Source organism: Macaca nemestrina, chromosome 11 (assembly GCF_043159975.1).
Source record: "Macaca nemestrina isolate mMacNem1 chromosome 11, mMacNem.hap1, whole genome shotgun sequence".
NCBI classification, from domain to species: domain Eukaryota; kingdom Metazoa; phylum Chordata; class Mammalia; order Primates; family Cercopithecidae; genus Macaca; species Macaca nemestrina.
Window position 1 is genome coordinate 134997725 of NC_092135.1, and position 21258 is coordinate 135018982.

The following is a 21258-nucleotide window of genomic DNA, read 5'->3' on the forward strand; positions in this document are numbered from 1 at the left end:
CACGAGGTCAGGAGATCGAGACCATCCTGGCTAACCCTGTGAAACCCCGTTTCTACTAAAAAATACAAAAAACTAGCCGGGCGAGGTGGCAGGCCCCTGTAGTCCCAGCTACTCGGGAGGCTGAGGCAGGAGAATGGCATAAACCTGGGAGGCGGAGCTTGCAGTAAGCCGAGATCCCGCCACTGCACTCCAGCCTGGGCGACAGAGCGAGACTCCGTCTCAAAAAAAAAAATAAAAAAAAGAATTAAAAGTGGTTTGTCCCACTGTCCCATTTTTTATTCAACTTTGAAAATAAAGGAGCCATGCATGTCTTATCTCTTTGTATTTGTTATGTTCTGAATGAATGAACAAGTGAGCTTCTCCTGGGTCAGGCTGCTAGAGAGGGTTTTAAAAGTGATCTCCCAAACTCTCTAAGTTACAAGAACAAAAATCAACTAATCAAGCCACAGAATGAATTTCAGGGAAAATATAATCTGGAGTAGACATATAGGAAAGTCCTCTAGCACTAAAAACAAAAACAAAAATATAGTTGAAATTACACCCCAGTTTAAATAGAGATGCTGTTACCCAGCGTGATGCCTATGTGACACAGCTAAAGCTCGACCTGCCCTGACTCCACTGATCTTTATGGAACAGGATGCCTGTGACAAAAAGTTTTCCTTTGTAAACAGACCAGCGGGGAGACTGGTTAAATCCAAGAGAGTTGACCATACGACTTCAAAAAGACTTTAGGCTTCATTATAATCTCATTTCCATGCTAAATGACACTCTCACCAGTGCCATAACAGTTGCCAATCACCATGACAATGACTACAGGAGGCCATAAAAGGGAAAAATGAAGGCAGCACTCCAGTTCCAGGAAGTTCATTGCCCATTTCCAGAAAAGACATGAATATTCTTCCCCTGGCTTTTAATATCCAACCCCTTCTTTAGAGGAACTCTGTATTTTAACCCCCTCACCCCTCACTAGTGGAGAAGTTGATTTGCGAGCCATGCTCCTGCTTCTCAATTCTGTGGCCATGGAATAAAGCCTGCCCTGCTTTCGGTTTCATGTATCAGCTTCATGACACTGAACAGGAAAAGACTCCAGTTTTGGGAAACCAGCTTTGTCAGTAACGATGCCAATAGAACTTGATAAGCAAAACAAATTTCATTGAATATTAATTAATTAATTAAATGGTGCTTGGACCATTGGCTAGTTATCTGGGAGGGAAAAAATCTAGATTTAAAAAAATATGTGACCCCTTCAGAATCTTTCTCAACACCACATTCGGGATGGCCACTACCAATTAACTGGAGTTAGCATCTAACTGGAACTTATTTACCATTCCTTATTTAGTATCTTATTTCTAATAGATGAAAAACAAATTAATGATCTCGAAGATTTACATTCACACAAGTAGATGGTAATTTTGACAGCTAATCTTTGGATAGTCAAAGACGTAAGTGCCTACGTTCCTGAACAAATCACAAAGGCGCAAATCAATAAATCTGAGCACATAAAAATTTAAAATATCTTTCTAACAAAAAATCTGGCCGGGTACAGTGGCTCATGCCTGTAATCCCAGCACTTTGGGAGACCAACGTGGGTGGATCACCTGAGGTCAGGAGTTCAAGACCAACCTGGACAACATGGCGAAACCCCATCTCTACTAAAAAAAAAAAAAAAAAACAAAGATTAGCCAGGCATGGTGGCATGCACCTGTGGTCCCAGCTACTTGGGAGGCTGGGAGGCTGAGGCGTGAGAATCACTTGAACCTGGAAGGTGGAGGCTGCAGTGAGCGGAGATCGTGCCACTGCACTCCAGCCTGGGTAACAGAATAAAACTCTGCCTTAACAGAAAAGTCAAAAAACAGAAACAAAAAAACCCAAAAAACATAATTAACAACATGAAAAAATATATTTACATATAATATTTTTAAACAAATATAATACCAAAAAATTATACACACAGAGCAGTGACCTGGATCCTGACAGTCACACCTCCAGCATGACCAAAAGCAAGGTGCATAGTCTCTATAAGCTTCAGTTTCCTCATCTCTAAGATGGAGCTATTGACGATTCTCACACCACAGGATTGCTATAAGGTTTAAACGAGTTAATCTTACTATGCATTGCCTCATAGTAAACATTGTGTAGTAAATATGTGTTTGCTACTATTACTGTTGTTTCCAACTGAAGCTGTACCTTCTTTCAGTCAATATTTAGAACTAGTTAATATTTATTGTTTCATTATAAATATATGATCATTGAAGTTTTCAAACTAAAACTTTTCAAAACAATTAAGATTTTCTGCTCATCATCACTGGTCATTAGAGAAATGCAAATCAAAACCACAATGAGATACCATCTCATGCCAGTTAGAATGGCGATCATTAAAAAGTCAGGAAACAACAGATGCTGGAGAGGATGTGGAGAAACAGGAACACTTTTACACTGTTGGTGGGAGTGTAAATTAGTTCAACCATTGTGGAAAACAGTGTGGCGATTCCTCAAGGATCTAGAACTAGAAATACCGTTTGACTCAGCAGTCCCATTGCTGGGTATATACCCCAAAGATGATAAATCATGCTACCATAAAGACACATACACACGTATGTTTATGTGGCACTGTTCACAATAGGAAAGACTTGGAACCAACCCAAATGCCCATCACTGATAGACTGGATAAAGCAAATGTGGCACATATACACCATGGAATACTATGCAGCCTTAAAAAAGGATGAGTTCATGTCCTTTGCAGGGACATGGATGAAGCTGGAAACCATCATTCTCAGCAAACTAACACAAGAACAGAAAACCTAACACTGTATATTCTCACTCATAAGTGGGAGTTGAACAATGAGAATGCATGGACATGGGGAGGGGAATGTCACACACTGGGGCCTTTCAGGGGGTGGGGGGCTAGGGGAGGGATAACATTAGGAGAAATACCTAATGTAGATGATGGGTTGATGGGTGCAGTAAACCACCATGGCATATGTATACCTATGTAACAAACCTGCACGTTCTGCACATGTACCCCAGAACTTAAAGTATAATTTAAAAAATTAAGGTTTTCATAATCATAGATAAGACCTTTTTGGAATCCTTTCTTCTGATTATATGTTTATGTTCTCTTTAGCACAAGTATGGATTTCACTGTATAAATTTTTCTGTCCTGCTTTGTCATTTACTATTTGCTGTAGCTTGAATTCTCCCCTCTATCATTAAATGCCTTTAAAAATCTGATTTTTACCCTATTGTATTTAACCATTCCATTTTCAGACATTCTGGCAGTTTGCTTAATTTTATTATAATAAATAATGCTGTGATGAACCTTATTGTATAAACAAGTTTCCAGTTGTTTCCAGGCATAGTAGAGATATTCAAAACTTATTCGTTTGAATGGAGAGGTGGCTAAGTGGACGAACAGAAAAAAGGGTGAATGTGTGAATGTTAAGCACTGGAATATAAAGATTTGAAGAAGATATAAAGGTCCAAGTCTATCCATTGACAGGTGAAGTAAGAATTCAGACTATTTTAAAGATAGAAGAGTCTTGAGAATATTCAAATACTGAATAAAAAGACTCAGTAGTTATGATTGTGGACTGAGGATGGAGTGAGTATGACTGATGAGTACAGATCCCTAGAGAGAGGAAAGGAATGAGATCCAGAACAGGTGTGGAGGGTAATTCCTTCAGGAGTCAACCTATTATTTCATGACTGGAGAGAAGGAAGCAAGGAGGCAAGGTTGTGTGTTCATGCAGGTATGTGTAGAAGCAGGAAGAAAGTTGAGAGCGTTCTGAGGCTCCGAGGGCCCCTTTTTGTTAATATCAGCATGGCCTTTCCAAACTGGAGGGGCAAAAGGAGATGAAATCAGAGTTTGGGAAAAAGTAAGTTTGAGAAAGCTGTCCTAGATTTCCGCAGAATATGAGAAAAGGCTACCAAGGACCACACAGAGGGATGGCCAGGCAGCTCTGAAATACAGGTTGAAACTGAAAGCTTCACAATGCTATGTAGAGCAGGAAGAATTGTCACTGGGCTTTCCGGGAAGGGAGAAATAGAAGGACAAAGACAAGGAAGATAATGACTTGAGGATCTGCATGAGAATATGAATGTTGTGGCAGCCCAGATCTGGGCTGAATATTATCAGAATAGTGAAGGTGAGAGAGAGGGGAGCAGATCTATTGCAAGATGACCAAAGGAACAACTTCTTGGAGATTTTTTCTGAGTCTCGAACAGAAGGAAAGGGATCAGAGAAAGAAAGAGCTGGGATGATGGGAGATTGTTGTCAGAGAGCTCCCAGGGGAGAGGAATTTAAGATTTTAGAAGTAGATAAATTACAGGGACATGTCCAAAATAGGGGCCTTGATAACAAATGCCCTAAGTAAAGTGAAAGAATGTGCCAATCGGTTGAGAAGCTTAAAGAACAATGGCCATCTGGTCAAGGACAAGGGACATCCAAATCATCCAGAATAAGGGTGAGTCTTGGAGCAAAGCGGGAGACAAACACCCAGTGCGAATGTTTTCTGTGAATATGGGGCCTTGACTCAACCGAATAAATGATCAAGGAAAAAGGGTAGAAAGTGGCAAACAAGATGGCGGCAACTTCCTGCTTAAGAGCAGATGAAGTAGCCTGAGAGTCGCCTCAGGGAGGGAGTCTCAAAGAAGAAAGGGGATTGCAATGAACAAAGGAGGGGGAAGGGCCTTTTAAGCCGAAGCTGTACCGTGAGCAGAGTCAGAGTTCCTGACCTTTGGGAAACCAGGAGGACGGGAGAGTGGCAAATCTATGTGACCAAGGCGGTGTTGATCCCACAGCATGTAATGGCGGGACTGTTGCACCAGGGAGACTTACAGAGTCATGAGTAATGGAAAGTGTGTTCCCGTTGTCAAAATAAATGAATAAAATGTATTTTATGGGGTGTTATTTTTAGTTTTATAAGGCCAGATGTTCCAGCTGTACATTGCCTTATGTGCCTGTATTTCCTGGAAGCGACAGCGTCTCCATTTTCCTGACAGTCTGGAAATGCCTCGCTCGGCCTCCATTATCCAGCGTCTGCTCTCCTATGGCCTCACTTATCTGGATCCTAGAAACGAAAGTAGAGGGGACACATCAGGACCCCAGACAGCCAGAATCAATGTCACAAAGCCCACAGGCTTTATTTGCTGGATATCAGCCACAGTCTATTTTATTTTAAGGCAACTTGTAACAAAGTTCAGTTGTTTGGTTTCCTAACCCAGAGCAACACTGCAGGTTCTGCTGTTAAACACTAAAAGGAAGAGAGGGAATAATAAATCAAAAGGATCAAGTCACAAAGGGGCCAGGCAAGAGAAACACGAGAGGCTGCCACGTTATAGGATCATCAGAAACAGCTGAGGGCGGACACAGAAAAGCTAGGAAATGAAGCGACATATGGTTTGCGGCCATTACTCTGCTCTAACCTTGTAGAACTCTGTGGAATCCTGTCATAATAAAACGGTTCATTTCATCTGAATTGGGGACCCCCGAGGTCTGATCCCCAGAGTCCCCAAGCCAACTTTTCCCTCCTTAGCCATCCAGCTTCTTGGGGTGCCCTTGTGTGCTCATGCAGATATGTGTAGAAGCAGGAAGAAAGTTGAGAGAGTTCTGAGGCTCCAAGGGTCCCTTTTGGTTAATACCAGCATGGCCTTTCCAAGGTGGAGGGGCAAAAGGAGATGAAGTCAGAGTTTTGGGAAAAGGCTTCTCTCCCACAGAAGCCAGGAACAGGCCATCCACCCACAGCTGCCACCTTGCCATCTTCTCAGCCCTCAGACCCGCTGCAAACTCAAGGACCTTTTATCTTCAAGGGTTTTATGAGGGTTTGGGGTCAGAAAAAAAAAGAAAAGAAAAAGAAAACAGAGAGGGTGACAAAATAGATATATGAGGAAATTTCAAAGACCGAGATATTCTCCAAGTAGTCATTTTCTGGTCAATAAATATTTGTTGTGTAAATTAATGATCTGTTTAGAAATGAACTCGGGCATCAGCCCAGCTTTCCTGGCCCCTTTCTGAACCAGCTGTCTCAGCTGTCCCCTGGAAATCACGATGTTTTATGTCTGTCAGATGCTTTAGACACTTGGGGTGCGGGAACAGATTCTTAGTCCAAGCATAAGTAGACTCCTGGGATAAGGCTGGGGGCTCCCAGGGAACCCACACATACATATATTCCCCTAGATGTCCCTTCCCTCTTCTCACCCACCAGCCCCTCTAGGACCCTTTCTCCAGCCCACAGTTCTAAAGATGCCTCTAAGCTGGTCGGTCAGTAGATCTAAGAACAGGCTTCTACTCAGAGTCATTTGTGCACAGAGAATTCCTGGAGAGTCTCCCAATGTGGCCCATTTTGGTTATTTTTTGGTATAAATAAATAAAACTTGTCAAATATATTTTAGAGAAATGTATAAAATGACTCATGTTACACATTTTGGTGGCTCATGGCTTGGTCTTCAATGGTGGAAAGTTCACTCTGTGGCCTCCTGCACTCCAGATCTGTGCAGAATCCATGGACAGTTACACAGTCCACACGCAGCTCTCTCCTCCCCAGCTGCAGACTACTCAGTGTGGTGAGTGGCCCGCCATCCCTTCTTCTCAACACGTAAGGGGCTGTGTGTGTGAAAGTGGTGACACAGAGATTCCATGGAGCAGGGGTTCTTGTCTCGAAATAACTTAAAATCCACCTAGAGAGACTCTTCTGGGAATCAGATGGGTGGTGCAGAGACGTGCCCTCCAGGAGTGCAGAGCGTGACTTCACACACGGATGAAGTCTTCATTCAACTCCCCAGTGACTCAGTGCAAACCCTTGATTCATCACCTATCATGTGCCAGATGTGTGTGAAATAATAGAAATACAGAGATATACAACTCAGTCTCTGCACTTGAGAATCCCAGAGCCTGAGAGGGCAGACAGACATGCAAACAGAGAACTCCAGTGCAATGAGGTAGGGATCTGGAAATCACTCCCGGATTTTTGGTTTGGGTAACTCAGGGATGGCGGTGCCCTTGTCTTAGGTGGAAACCAGAAGAAAAGAAGGCTGCAGGGGAAGATGGTGGGTCCAGCCCAGGACATGTCCACTTAGCTGTGCCTTAAGTGGAGATTTACGAAGATGCTTCTCTGAGCCAGCACTGTGCTAGGCTTGAGAGCCGCAGAGACTGTCCCTCAAATAATGTAGTATGGAGCAGAATGAGTCTCACACAACATAATATGGATGCGGAATGTCATGGAGGAGGTTTGGGGGCTGCTAAGGATGAAGAGGAAAGTGTCTCTTGCATGCATACTGGCCGAGGGAAGGGGTGCAGAAAGGTACCCTGTTCTGGGAGTCCCACAGAGAACAGCTGCAGGAAGGAGGAGGGTCCCTGTAAGACAGGCAGCACAGCCCATGGACAAGAGTGGCTGAGTGGAGAGGGCATCCCCCCCATTTCCTCTGAGAACACAGTGCAGCTTTGGGGACTTGAGGACAGCAGGGCTCTTTGAGGAGCTCCTGCAGCCAGCAGCACTGGAGGCGGCAGTGTCTTCCCCACAGCAGACACAAGGTTCTGGGCTTTAGGTCCTCCTGGCAGTGGATCTCAGCGCTGCACACCAGAGCAGAAGTACCTGCAGGAACTCCTAGCAACCAGGCTTGGACAACACTGGGCTCCCAGACATCCCTGGGTGAGTGTTTGAGAGGGGCGGAGTTTCTGCACTTGGCAGGTGGCTGCAGGGCTCACAAGTGGGTCTCCACTGCCAAGGAGTCCCCATTGGCACAGACACCTGCAACGGCCTGAGGAGGATGCCCTACTGGATAAGACGTCGTCTGCTGAGTGCAGTGGTGCTGGGGGAGAACCGAACGCTGGCAGCAGGAAGGACATCTTCACAGCAAACACGGTTCAACCTGCTCCTGACTGACATATGTCCAATCACATTCCAGGTGCAGTTTCCGTTGAAGCATTTTTTGAAAGCAGTGTAATCTGACTTTCCAATACACCTGACAGGCAGCAAAGCCCCATTGACACGGTGACCTCCCCAAGGTAGTTAACTCGTGAGCAGTCCCGTTTCATTCCACAGGAATTAGGGAGCATCTGTCCCTGACAGCAGGGAGCACGGGGTCTGGTGAGGAATGAGGGGCCCCTCAGGAGCTGAGGTGCCTGGCCCACTTCAGCACCACCTCCAGGTGCCTGTTACCTGGTGGGCAGAATCAAACACCCAGGATGGGAGACATCCATTCCAGAAGACTTTACCCATCTTCCTCATCTGGGAATGACAAGAGGCAGGGCTAGGGCAGGGAGAGCCATGCAGGCCCCTAGCCTGGTTCCTCTCCCCAATGGGTTTTGTGGAAATGATTCTGGAAAGGTTGGAGCCAATATGTGCCCCTGTCTCGTCCACTTGGCCTCCTCCCAAGGGTGCACGGGGAAGAAACAGACACTTCCCTCTGAACCACTGAAGCATCTACTCCTCCAAAGAACCAACTAGAGAGGGGCAGAGCTGCTGGCCAGCCCCAGGGTATCCTCCCAAAACTCAGAGCTTGTGCTTCTCCAGGATGGGAGCCAGGCAGCTTTATCGTCCTCCTTCCTGCACTCTTCTGAAGGCGAACCTGACCAGAATCCAAGCCAATCCTAAAGCCAGGCCATATGAAAAATCCCTGTTTATACATTTTCTTAGACTATAAACTTAAAGGTGAAATTCTGCCCACTTAAAGTCCTGGGCTGGCTACCCAGGTGGAGGGCTTGGTGTCCTTGTTGATGTCGTTATTTTTCAAGCAACATCATAGACTCCGCACTGTAGCAATGGAGAATTCACTTTGGATCCCAATGCTACATGAGCTTCGTTCTTTTTTCCAATAGATTTTCATGTAGAAGCAGAGCAGACTCAAACTGACATATTTTACTACCATTTACAAATCCGTTGTTAATAAAAGCCCATTTTTTATATTGTTTGATCACATGATACCCTTCAAACTGTTGTTTTCATTTGTTGACTTTAATTTTCACCCTTCATGTCCCACATCTCTTTCATTTTGACCACCACACAATGGTGACATGGTGGTTGGGCTATACCATGTTGCCATATGCTTAGTGTACTGCAAGTTTTTATTTGATTTTAAGCTTCTGGGAAAAAATATGGGACGTATTTCAGTGAAGTGTGAAAAGTTCTGTTTCTCTGTGTGCTGTCAATGTGCATTTTGATCACATGATGATATCAGGTTTGCTAATCCCTGATAGCAGAGATCATGTCCTGCCTGGAGTCAGACAGGTGCCAAACATTCTGCCCCAAAGCCTCATGAAGCCAGCAGGGCATGGGTATTGTCCTCACTTGCCTATGAAGAGAGCCTGTGATACACAGTTTCATGTGGGACTGACTGTCATAGCATAAAGTTGATTATTATTATTATTATTTTGAGACTGAGTCTCACTCTGTCACCCAGGATGAAATAGAGTGGTGCGATCTTGGCTCACTGCAACATTTGCCTCCTGGGTTCAAGCAATTCTCCTGCCTCAGCCTCCTGAGTAGCTGGGATTATAGGCCATGTGCCACCATGCCCGGCTAATTTTTGTCTTTTTAGTAGAGATGGGATTTCACCGTGTTGGTCAGGCTGGTCTCGAGCTCCTGACCTTAAGTGATCTGCCCACTTTGGCCTCCCAAAGTGCTGGGATTATAGGCATGAGCAACCATGCCTGGCTTAAAGTTAATTCATTAATACCCTCATCTATCTATTCCAGCAAATGTATACTAAGCACCAACTGTGTGCCAGGCACTGAGCTAGATGCTGGGCAGTCAGTGACAGTTGGAACACATCTTCTTCAGGCATCAGGAACTCTTCCCAGGGAGACACATGAGCTGGATTATGGAACACGATGGAAATGCAGTGAACAATATACACAAGGTTATGTGAAAGAGGACCAGAAGACAGTGTGCATGTGTGGGTGTGTGTGCACGTGTGGTGTGGGTGTGGTGGGGGCCCTGGGCAGCGGGAGGAAACCACTTTGGCTAGGCTGATCGGGAACCCATCCCCACAGAGAGAGATTTCAGTGAAGTCCTGATGTAGGAGGAGCCAGGTGCAGAAGGAAGCACATTTTGGCCAGAGGGAGCAGCATACAGAAAGTTCTAGAAGCACAGGAGACATGGGATGATAAAGGCAGGTGCAATGGAAAGGTGGCCACTGTGGTGGGAACAAAGTGATCAAGGGTGAGAGAGTGGATGCAGTTACAGAGAATGGCAAGTAGTGTCATTCGAGGCTTCTTAAAAAGCAAGCGTTTTATTTTAGAATAGTTTTAGATTTACAGAAAAATTGCAAAGATAGTATCAAGGGGTCTCCTCTACCCTGAACCCATTTTCCTCTACTGTTAATATCTTACAATGGTATCAGGCATTTGTCACAACCAACTAACCGACAATGACACACTATTATTCAGTATTCACAAGTTGTCTTTTCTGAGCCCTTCCTTACTTTCTGACAACAGGATACTCCAGGCTCTTCAGGTTTATTTCTTGCCCCAGCTCTAGAATCAGTCAATTCTCCTCAGGGGCCCTGATTCCTTTTACTGGAAAGTGATACTAGAAACCAAGAGGTGGGTGCTAGGTGTGCTTGATACCATTGGGGTGTCATTGCTTCTAGGCCTTTGCAGCCAAAAGTGCTTAGAAATGTATATGTACATATATGCACAGCCATACGTATATCTACATTGATCTACATTGATCCATCTGTATCTATATGAGGCTAAACATGAGTCTGACGTTTCCAGCTCTAATTCCATATCCCACAAATCATTCCAGCTTCCTCCCCTTGCTTATCTCTAATCTCCCACTGCAATGGGGAGAAATCTGGCTCCTGACATTCTGCACCCATTTACTTCAGTGTCCCATTCTATATCCATGTATGGTGGTTGCAGACTTGCTAACCCCTGAGAAACATCATTACCGTCTAGAGCAGAGTGCTTGTGTGCAGCTCTCTTTGCCTGTGGTCTTACAGACTCCACTCACTTGCAAAGTCACTAGGGTCAGCACCCTGCGCCCTTCAGCGAGGTCGCGCCGTACATTTGCAAGTTAGATTCTTGGGTCACAGTCTGCATTGCATCCTGGCATCCCCTGGCCTCACTGAAGGCTTGTTGCGTTGGGTGCCTTGCTCTCGCACTCTCTAGCTCCTGCAATGTGGAGGGACTTCAGTGAGTCAAGACGGAAGACAGGCACCCACACTGCACCTGGCGAGAGGTTTAGACCTCGGAGGTGGCCATGGAGAGAAGAATATGTAGATGAGAGAAATTTTAGACACAGGGCTGTGGATTTAAGTTACATTTTTGAAGTAAGTAGCAATATATCCCAGAGGGAGCATCTCTCTCCATTAAATGAACTGAAACCAGAAGTCTTCACCCTCCTATTCCCAGCCCCCATGACACTGGGTAGGAGGAATCCTTAAGTGTGACATCACCATACCCCAAGAACCATGCCTACTAGCGAGCACATCATTACTCATGTGGATCACACCTTTCAGTGTGGGTGGATCGGGGTGTCTAATCATCCCGGGCGCTGGTCATAAACACCGCCGTCTGGGCTGTTTTCAAGAGTCACGTAATGAGGGAAACACTGTCACTCGTCTAAGCCATCTGCTCAGCACCAGGAGCAGCTGAGCTAGGCCTGGCAAACGGGACAATATATACACGTTCTGCTCCTTTGATAGATTTGTTTGGGGAAAATGTTCTAATGATTAATAGACTATTTCCTTGCTGATACACTGCACGTGTAGCCATTAACAAATGATTCCAGTGCAGCCTTGGCAAAGCTCCTCCCGTGTCATCTCAGGATGTGGCTGGCGGGGCAGGCGGGAGGGGCTGGTGTCTGGGATGAGGTCAAGGCCCAGGGAGAACTGCCTTCCTTTGTGTTCTGGCTGAGGAGGTGAGTCTGGTGGGGGCTGCAGGGAGCCTACAGAAGGGCTGGGGTAGGGGTCCAGGCTTCCAGACTCAACAGTTTGCTCCCATTACTCCCAATAATATTCCTGCTGATGGCCCTGCCTACACGAGCTCTATCTTTAAGGGTGGGCAGGCTTTTCTTCAACTCATGATCATATGTTTTGCTTCTCGGGGAACTTCTCATTGGTTTTACTGGCACTGTCATGGGCCCTGGGTAGCACCTAGGGACTCTGTCTTACAACTAGGGACAAAGAGACAGAGAACTGGCAGCCCTAAAGAGGCTTGTCCCTGGGCTCAGTGTCACCCCACGACCAGAAGGGACCCCATGGTGTGGTTATTGGTGAAGGCAAGCACTCTTGGAGTCCCTGCTGGGACAGTCCCCAAAGAGGCCTCTGCTCATGGGGGGCTCATGGCTCACTGGGGCTTACTCAACCGAGAAGGGAGGTAAGTGAGTCAGGGTGGGGCTCCCACCAGCTCAGTCTCTTAACCTGGGCTCTGCAGAGCCTCAAGGACCACCTCACAAGCCCGCTTTGAATGCAGGTTCCCAGGCCTGGGAGAGATGCACCCCATCCTTATTGTACCCCCTTCCTGATGAACGAAGAGAAATAATTCCAGGGTTCCAGAGATCTGAGCAGCTTAGAAATCTCTGCACTCAGAGCCTACTTTATCCAGCCCCACCTTCTGCTCCCATTTCCATTCCAGCTACCCCTGGCTCTTCCCTCTGGCTGTCTGAGACTCCTCTACCCATTAAGGCTCAGCTCAGATGTCACCTTCTCAGGGATAACATCATTAGCCCCTAAGCCAGAAGAGATAGCCTTCTCCGTGCCCACATTTATGCTAAAAATGGCATTACCATGCTGTCATGGGAGTAGCTGTTAGTGACTTCCCCAGTCCTTAGAGTATGGGATTTGTAAAGTCAGGAAGTAAGTCTTCACATTCCTGGAGCTTCCCACAAAATACACGCTCGGCAAAGTGCCTGGGAGGAAGTTGTCAATGAAAATGATGGAGGAGCCCTACCCTCCTGTGGGGCTTGCCATAGCTGTGGGGACTTTTCCTTCTCCTTTATGGGGTGCATTAAGGCACAAGGGAAGTGGAATTTAGGAAGTATCCTTCAGTGCTTGTCAAACTGTGGGTTGTGAAACAACTTAGAAGGTGGTGGCCAGCATTAGTTTAATGGAATAAAATGTTGGATAGAATAAAGAGCAATAGAGAAATAGTGTGCATGTACGTGTGTATATGCATGTGTATGTACACATGTGTTTATGTATATGTTATGTATATACAAATCCTTTATACATAAAGAGTAAGAATTGTTCCACAGAGCTTTTGTTTCTGCTACATGATTACGCACACATGCATACAGGATGCGCTGGAATTCATCTCAGGGACAGACTCCGCACTCAGCTTTCGCTTCAGCCTTGACCTTCAGAAGGCCAGTCAGCTAGAAGCCCATTTCAGCATCCTTTCTGGCTTTCCTGGCAGCCTGCAGATCAAGGATCGGGTGACCCTGCAGATTACTTTCCTATCCGATCAGTGTAACAACAGTAATAAAATTGACAAGGCACATCATAAGACTTTTGCTAATATATGAACATTCACTTCTATACATAGACAACCATTCTAAACGTAACCTGGAATAAAAATCACCTTGAGTACTTTATATTTTGAAATTCTTTCAGTCCGTGGAAATATAAATGCATGTTTATTTATATTGCATGAGTAAAATTCTAGAATAAATGACCATTTGAAATCTATTAGTTTTATACATAAAACTTATCAAAATGTTTCCTATAGTTAAATAAGGAAATAGACTGGCAAGTAATGCATAAAAAGATCGTATGTGTTAGAAAATGTTAAGAATAACTTTGTTTTAAAGCCTTTTGATTGGGAGGCCAAGGCGGGTAGATCATTTGAGGTCAGGAGCTCGAGACCAGCCTGGCCAACATGGTAAAACCCTCATCTCTACTAAAAATACGAAAATTAGCTGGGTGGTAGTGGTGTGTGCCTGTAATCCCAGCTACTCGGGAGGCAGAGGCAGAAGAATCGCTTCAGCCTGGTAAGCGGAGGTTGCGGTGAGCCGAGATCGTGCCACTGCACTCCAATCTGGGCGAGAGAGTGAGACCCTGGCAAAAGTATTCATAAAATCTTAGATAGGAATACAGGCAGGATAACAGAGATTATTATATCATAGTTCCAATCTTCGTAGAACTATCTGGGTAATGCTATTCATCAAAGTAAACAAAATAATCTAAATGCCTGTATTTAAAACTCCATTTAGGTTATATGTCTTTCAAGGGAAAATCCTGTTTGATAATTTGTCACATCTTAAAAGCAAAATATCAATAGTTTGCCATCTCAAATAATGAAAAGAAGGGAAAACCCCCAAATCATGATCTTTAGCATATGTGATTAGTACAGACATCATCAACAGCATCAAGAATATGAAGAAAACAGGTCTTACTCACCCACCCACTTTCAGCTGTGGTTGGTTAAGGAAACAAAGTATTTTAGGGGGCCTCATATTTCTCTATTTCATATTGCAAATGCATAGCAGGAGAACCGACGGTGCTGAGGAGTCATTGTTCCTGCACTGTCAAACTTTTAAGTTTTGATCTCCAAAGTTTTAAGAAAATAATAATGATAAGTAAACATAAACAGAAGCTTAAAAATATTTCATTTTACTTTTTAAATTATTAAACCCTGGATGCTTCGATCTCAGTTTTAGTCAGCTATTGATTTTACCATTTATTCAGTGGCCAATAGGTGTATTCAATGTACCTTTAGTGTGTGCGTGTGTACATGCACATATGTGTGTCTCTGTGCATGTATGTGTGTACATATGTGCATCTGTGTCTGTGCATGTTCTGTTCAAGTCTCTATGTACATGCGTGTGCATGACGTGTGTGCGTGCATGTGCATACATGTGTGTATGTATGTTTCTTTGTGTGCCTGTGTGTGCATGTGCATTTGTGAGTGTGTGTACATGTGTGTGTGCACAAGTAGGACACATGTGTGCATCCACGGATTCACTACGTAATAGTTTTCCCGGCTATCTTCATTGAGCAGGTGAAGAGATGGAGGCTCAGATAAGTTAAACTATGAGCCCAAAGTCACACTTGAGTTAGAGTAGTCTCAATCCAGATGGAGGCATAACTTAAAAGCTTGTGTACCTTCCTAAACACCTTCCTGCTCCAGAGACTCCTATGACTTCCATTAATTAATTAGCTAGTTGTCCAACATTTGTTGAGCACCTTACGCATGGACAATGTGTCTCTTGACACTGAAATGAAAAGATTCAGTCTCAAAGATGCGATGATATCGTAGTTTAAAGCAGATGGTTCCCAATGCCAAGCATCAGGATGAAAGAGCTCCCCTGGAGATGACACTTAGACAGCCAAGAGTCAGAAGCACCTGCTCTTACCTGGGTGAGTCAGAGAAGAGGCCCAATCAGTGGCCACCCTCCAGGGGAGACCGAGAATGGATGGAGGATTACCGAAAGGCGGGGAGGAAGACAGGATAAGAGGATGGGATTCCAGAATAATGTCCTCAGGACACACAGCTGGTTTGAGGTGGCTGCAGCAAAGACTCCGGGAGTCACAGGAGGGCAGGACAGATATGCTGACGGTGGGACAAGGTCAAATTCATGGATGCCTTGTAAGCTGGCTCAAGGTATTCAGACATTAACTGGGTAGTGGTGGCAGAGTGGGGGTGTGGCCAGGGGAAGGTTTTGAGCCAGAGTGGCATGTCTTGATTTGCACTGTACAATATCATGAGGCAGCTGTGTGCAGGATAAGCTGGAAAGTGGGGTGGGGCAGAGAGGAAAGAGCCAGAAGTCACTCCCAGGTTCCTCTAGCTGGCTCTACCCCCTGCCTGCTTGGTGTGGGCTGGGGAAGGGGATGGTATGGAAGCTGAACAGGTATGAACAGAAGTCCTGCAGGTAAGAATTCAACACGCTGATTGTTATGCTGGGTTATGAAGAGAAAGGGACAGAGGTGTCAGTGTAGGATGTGCTGGGGTCGTGAGGGCTGGGAGTAAGCAGGTAGGGGCTGGAGGGCTCAGTGGGGACTACAGGGCCCTGGCTCCAGTGGGAAATGTTGGGTTCTGCAACAGAGAGATGAGTGGAAGATGGGTCACCGGCTCGTGTCCCTGGAAGACCCCAGACTTGACCTCAAGCCTGGTTGTAGGGGTGACTGGCAGCCCCATTAGGAGCCAGCAGAGGCGTGACGCTGGCAGGCGGGCTCCTAACAAACCCTCCCTATGCTATGATTCCCAGGTGACACTCACAGCTCTCTGGGGTCCTCAGTCTCTTTCATTGCAACATTAAAGACCCAGGGATCCGGGGACAGCCTCTGGAGCCCAGCACACAGGTGCACACTCTGGCCACCTCCTGCAGGAGAGTTGGGATACATTTGAGACCCTGGGGACAGGGTGGGGGACTTCATGTGTCTGAAGATGGCTCTGAACCTTGGATACAGTCAATGTGTGCCATTAGGAGGTTTCAGGAACCCCCTGAAATTGTGGGCAACAATTTGTGGGATTTTTTTGTGTGTTCACAGCTTCCATAGTATTGCAAAGGGGTCGATGACCCAGAAATGGATAGAAGCCCATTTCTCCTGCAAGTTTAACCACACTTTTGATTCACTGGCATTTCTCCTGGACTGCTTTTAAAATAATTGTTGGAAAATCCCATTTCACATACTTCAGGTGGCAGCAGTGCAGAGTAAAGAGGTATTGCCCACAGAGGAACAGAGCTCCAGGCTGAAGGTCTGGGCCAGGGTCATTCCTTGGCAGGGGATTAACCAAAGCAAGAGGAGCTCCAGCCTGCCCAGGGTACCTGGGGAGCCTGGACAGTTTCCAGCCCAGCTGTGGGAAAAGGGCCTATGGCAGGAAGCAGGAAAGAAAGGATGGATGTTAGGGTTTAGAACCTTGGACACTTCACCAGAGAGCAGGGCTAGGAAAGGCCTTGTCACTTGGGATATGAACTTCATTCATCATAAAGCCAAATTGCCTTGTAGCGAGCTATAGCTCAACCCTGGGGACATGGGGGAGGAAATGAGTTTGTGAGGACTTTGCATGTGCCTGCCTGGCCTACCTCATCCTGGGAGGAGCAGAGAGGTCACGAGGAACTCTGTGCCAAAAGTACCCTCATAGTCAGAGCACGCATCTGCCCTTGGTACTTGCAGCCATGTACATTCCCAGTTGGACACGTACCCTGGGCAATCTCATCCATGGGGACTCAAGCGCAGGGGAGTAAACCCTTTGGAGAAAGTGAGTTCAAAGATGTCCTAATCTAGTCCACATGTGGTAACTGTATGAGGACTGCCAAGGGCCCACTTTGGGCAAATTCTCACAGTTCCACTTTCTGGGTCACCATTTTCCTCTCCCAGCATCCTCCTTAGTGATTTTGAACTGCAGGATGGCAGAGCCCTTGATTCCTGGGCCTCATATTTCCATGACCCCTCATCTCCAGGAATCTTTCCACTGATAACTCAATCTCTCCATCCCTTGACAGAATTCCATTTACAAGCCATACAACCGTTCCCTCCTGTCTACCTCCTCCTTATTTCTTTGAGATCTCTTCTGTCTCACTGGCATTGGACCGAGGTTTTATCACCATTGCCGACTCCTCTCCCTTTAACTTCTCCCTTCGCTCCTTCCTGGTTGACCCTCATCTGGAGCCCTTCATCTGCCTACTCATTTTCAACAGTGGTCAGTCAGGGTTCTGTAGTTGCAAACAACAGACATAAGACTCTGGCTAACTAGTATTAGAAGCAAAATAGTATTATATAGGAAAAAAATATGGACTATATCACGAAATAGAAAGACAGCTAAAAGCCAAGCAGCTGGAGGGGCTCTGGGTGCAAGAACTAATGTGTAGCCAGGTGGTCTCTTCAGGGCTCAGTTCTCACAGTAAACAAGCCCCAGCCAACTTCTGACCTTGAACCACCCGGTTTGATGTTCAAATGTCCAAGAGAATCTAATTGGTCTGGTCTGGGCCCTGTTCCCAGGTTTTGGATGTTGGATGCATTCAGAGTGTTGGTGGAAATGGGAGATGGTGGGTCCTTAAAGGAACATCAAGGTCCTATTACTAGGAGAAGTGGGAATGGATACCAGGCAGGTAGAAGCACATCTGTCCATTAGAAAGCCTCAGACAGGACAGAGGCACAGTGAGAAAACACAGCACATTCCCATGGAGCAAGAACACTTCTGAATGTAACTACAGTCCTGTCTGTTGAATGTTATAAGCCCAGATTGATAAGCAAATTTCCCTGGGGTCAGCTGGTGCTAACCCCACATGGCAGGATGGAGCAAGGCTGATGGATGTTGTTTATGGAAACTGACCATGTGGTAATCTTGCAGCCACACTCCAGCTATTGTCCCGCAGGATATGAGATAAAATTCACATGCATCAGGAAGCATGAGTCTAAAACAGTGTGTCATTTCAGCAGGGAATGAGATAGAGGAAGAATGGGATTTCTAACTGAAATTCCACAGCTCAGCCTCTCTTTTCAAAACCCAGCAAGCCCAAGACCACCTTTGAGCTGGAGCCCAGACGTGGGCCACCTAGTTCAGGTGAGACTAGAGTTGGAGTGGGGCCTGCATACTGGCCCTGGGTCTGCCACGACTCGGCTTATGCTTTTAGATAATCAATTTGTCTCCTTGGGCCTCATGTGCTCATCTTGAAAATGAGGCTGATTGTTAAGGTAACGTTCCTTGTCATACCCTTTTCTGAAACTACAGTCAAAAGGCCCAAGCTGTACCATGTGCAAAGCTATTTGTGACTCCCTCTGTGATTTTATCACAATGTGCACTGATCATTCAGTGTGCAAGTTTCCCCAGTGGTGCACGGTCATTTCCTCCAGGGCAAGGATTCTTATTCATATTTGTGTCTGATATACCCAGAATAATGAAGGACTCGTGTATAATAAGCTCTATAGCTCAGAGGCTAATGCCCACGATCTTAGAGGATTCCATGTTCATAAAACACAAGGTGGGCCCCCTTCCACTGAAAGCACCCGAGACAAAGGAAGCCACCTGGCTCGGGTGTGCTGTGGGCCATCTCTCCTACCACCACTGTTCTGTGTTTTAGGAAAGTTCTCTCTCTTTGGAGCCCACTGAAAAAAGAAAATCAAGATACAAAGAGAGGGACTGGGTCTGCGGGGCCCTCATATTTCTGGAAGTAACTGAGCGAAAGGATTAGGTAAGGGCTCACCCAGGCCGGGGTATGGCTCTAAGGCAGGAGGGCAGAGCAAGTCAGGCTTCTCTCCCCTCCTCCTGTGCTGGTGGGATGAGGGGCTGTATCAAGTCATGGCATTCCTTCATGTCATGGTGCCCTTCCATAATGACCCCCACCCTGGGACTAGGTCCATCTTTTTCAAGGAGACCCAAGGGTTTGAGAGTCACGGGACAGACCCCACACTATGGAGTGCCGTGTGGTTTTCTCCCCAAGAGCCCCCCAGTGTGGGCTGCAGTTTTGATTTTAAGGATACAAAGAGCGGTCTGATAGCAGCATTATTTATAACAGAGAAAAGCTGGAAGCAACCCACGTGTCCCTGGATGGATGAATGGATGGACGACATGGGGTCTCCCCACACAATGGAATATTATGAAGTCTTAAAATGGAAAGGAATGAAGGCAGGTGCAGTGGTTCAGGCCTGTAATCCCAGTACTCTGGGAGGCCGAGTCAGGAAGATCATCTGAGGTCAGGAGCTCGAGACCAGCCTGGCCAATATGGTGAAATCCCATCTTTACTAAAAATACAAAAATTAGCTTGGCATGGTGGTGCGCGCCTGTAGTCCCAGCTGCTTGGGAGGCTGAGGCAGGAGAATCGCTTGAACCTGGGAGGCGGAGGTTGCAGTGAGCCGAGGTTGTGCCACTGCACTCCAGCCTGGGAAATGGAGCAAGACTCCGTCTCAAAAAATAAATATATATCTGTAAATAAATAAATAAATGAAATTCTGACACATGACGCAACATGGATAAACTTTGAGGACATTATGCCAAATGAAATAATCCAGTCACAAAAATAAGAATATTGTGAGATTCCACTTATATGAGGTCCCTAGAGTAGTCAAATTCATAGAGATATTAAGTAGAATGGTGGTTTCAAGGGGCTGGGGAGAGGGGCAAATGGGGAGTTAGTGTTTAATGGGTGCAGAGTCTCAGTTTGGGAAGATGAAAAATTTCTGGATATCGGGTGGTGTGGTTGCACAAAAATGTAAATGTTCTTAATGACACTAAAATGTGTACCTAAAAATGATGAAGATGGTAAAATGAGAGAGAGAGAGGGAGAACTGACTGCATTTTTAATAAAAGAAGCTTCAAGATTTAGACTTCCAAGAGAAGTAACATGAACTCAGAATATCAGCCCTGGTGATAAAGGAAGAAACCAAAATGAATGGCAAAGCAACAAGGCCAGCAAAATGAATCCGGATGTGAGCCAGGCTCAGCTCCACTTCATGCTGAAGTTCCTGGTCTGCGACAGCCCCGAGCCCTGCTCAAGGTCCCCGCAAGCCCAAAGGACAACTCTGCAGCCCCCACATCCCGGCTTCTGCTCCGTGTGCACACAGCACACATGTGAATGCTGCACTTCTCAGAGCCTCACAAAACACAAGCAAACTCAGGCAAAGTCCTTTTGAGCACAGCCTGGAGTCTGGGGGAACAGAAGTGTTACAGAAGGGGTTTTCATAGCCAAAATATAAGGAACTGCAGTAACAACTGTGGACCACCTGCAGTCATTGATCCACGCTGTCCACGTAACTGCCCCAACACCAGCAAGCTTCACTGACACCTCTGCTTGTCCAGCATCTTTTCATGTCTCTGGCTCTTCCCTTCTTCCTCTTTACCACCCCCAACCCGCCATGACCACCACTTTTTCCTCATTCTCCCTAACTTTCTTCAAAAGCAGTAGATTCCTTCGTTGGAATGGCGGAGTGGCTCTTGCCTTCTCTGGGGCCTATGTTGCAGGGTTGAGCTGGGCTCCAGTGGCTTATCTTCTACTTGACAATTCTCAGGGGAATCTCCCCATGTTGGTTCTGCACCTAAGAGGAATTCTTAGGAGCAGCACCAGCTAAGAATACATAGTTATTCACGGCATTGCTGGGCTACTGGAAAACACTAATAGCTGCTGGGAAAACTAGTTAGGTGTCTGGGGATGGGGAGAAGATGTAATTTAGATTCATCCATATCTTACGTCAAAGTAGCAGAATAAGTTCATATAGAAAAAGGAATGAAATGTAAAAATGTTCCATAGAAGTCAATACTTGATCCAAGCTACTTAAGATTAAAAGTAATAGAAAAAATAATAAAATGAAGATCAAGAGGCTCAGCTACATAAAAATATGAAACTCCTATATAAATTGGCAACCTTTAAAGACAGTCAA

The 21258-nt window shown here is 45.8% G+C and overlaps 2 long non-coding RNA genes across 8 annotated transcripts in view; one reads left to right on the top strand and one right to left on the bottom strand.

Moving 5' to 3' along the window:
* Positions 1-21258, bottom strand: part of LOC105473850 (uncharacterized) — a 173506-nt gene that overhangs the window by 16593 nt on the left and 135655 nt on the right. Inside the window, exon 5 of one of the 5 annotated variants that reach the window (XR_011610177.1) lies at positions 238-5069. The exons of the other annotated variants lie outside the window; for them this stretch is intronic. This is a non-coding gene — a long non-coding RNA (uncharacterized lncRNA). Of the gene's footprint in view, positions 1-237; positions 5070-21258 lie in introns of those variants that run through there. 5 annotated transcript variants of the gene reach the window in all.
* The window catches only part of LOC105473849 (uncharacterized), a 51747-nt gene continuing 46217 nt past the window's right edge, over positions 15729-21258 (top strand). For all 3 annotated transcript variants that reach the window (XR_011610178.1, XR_982518.3, XR_011610179.1), the window contains exon 1: positions 15729-15812. This is a non-coding gene — a long non-coding RNA (uncharacterized lncRNA). The remainder of the gene's footprint in view (positions 15813-21258) is intronic.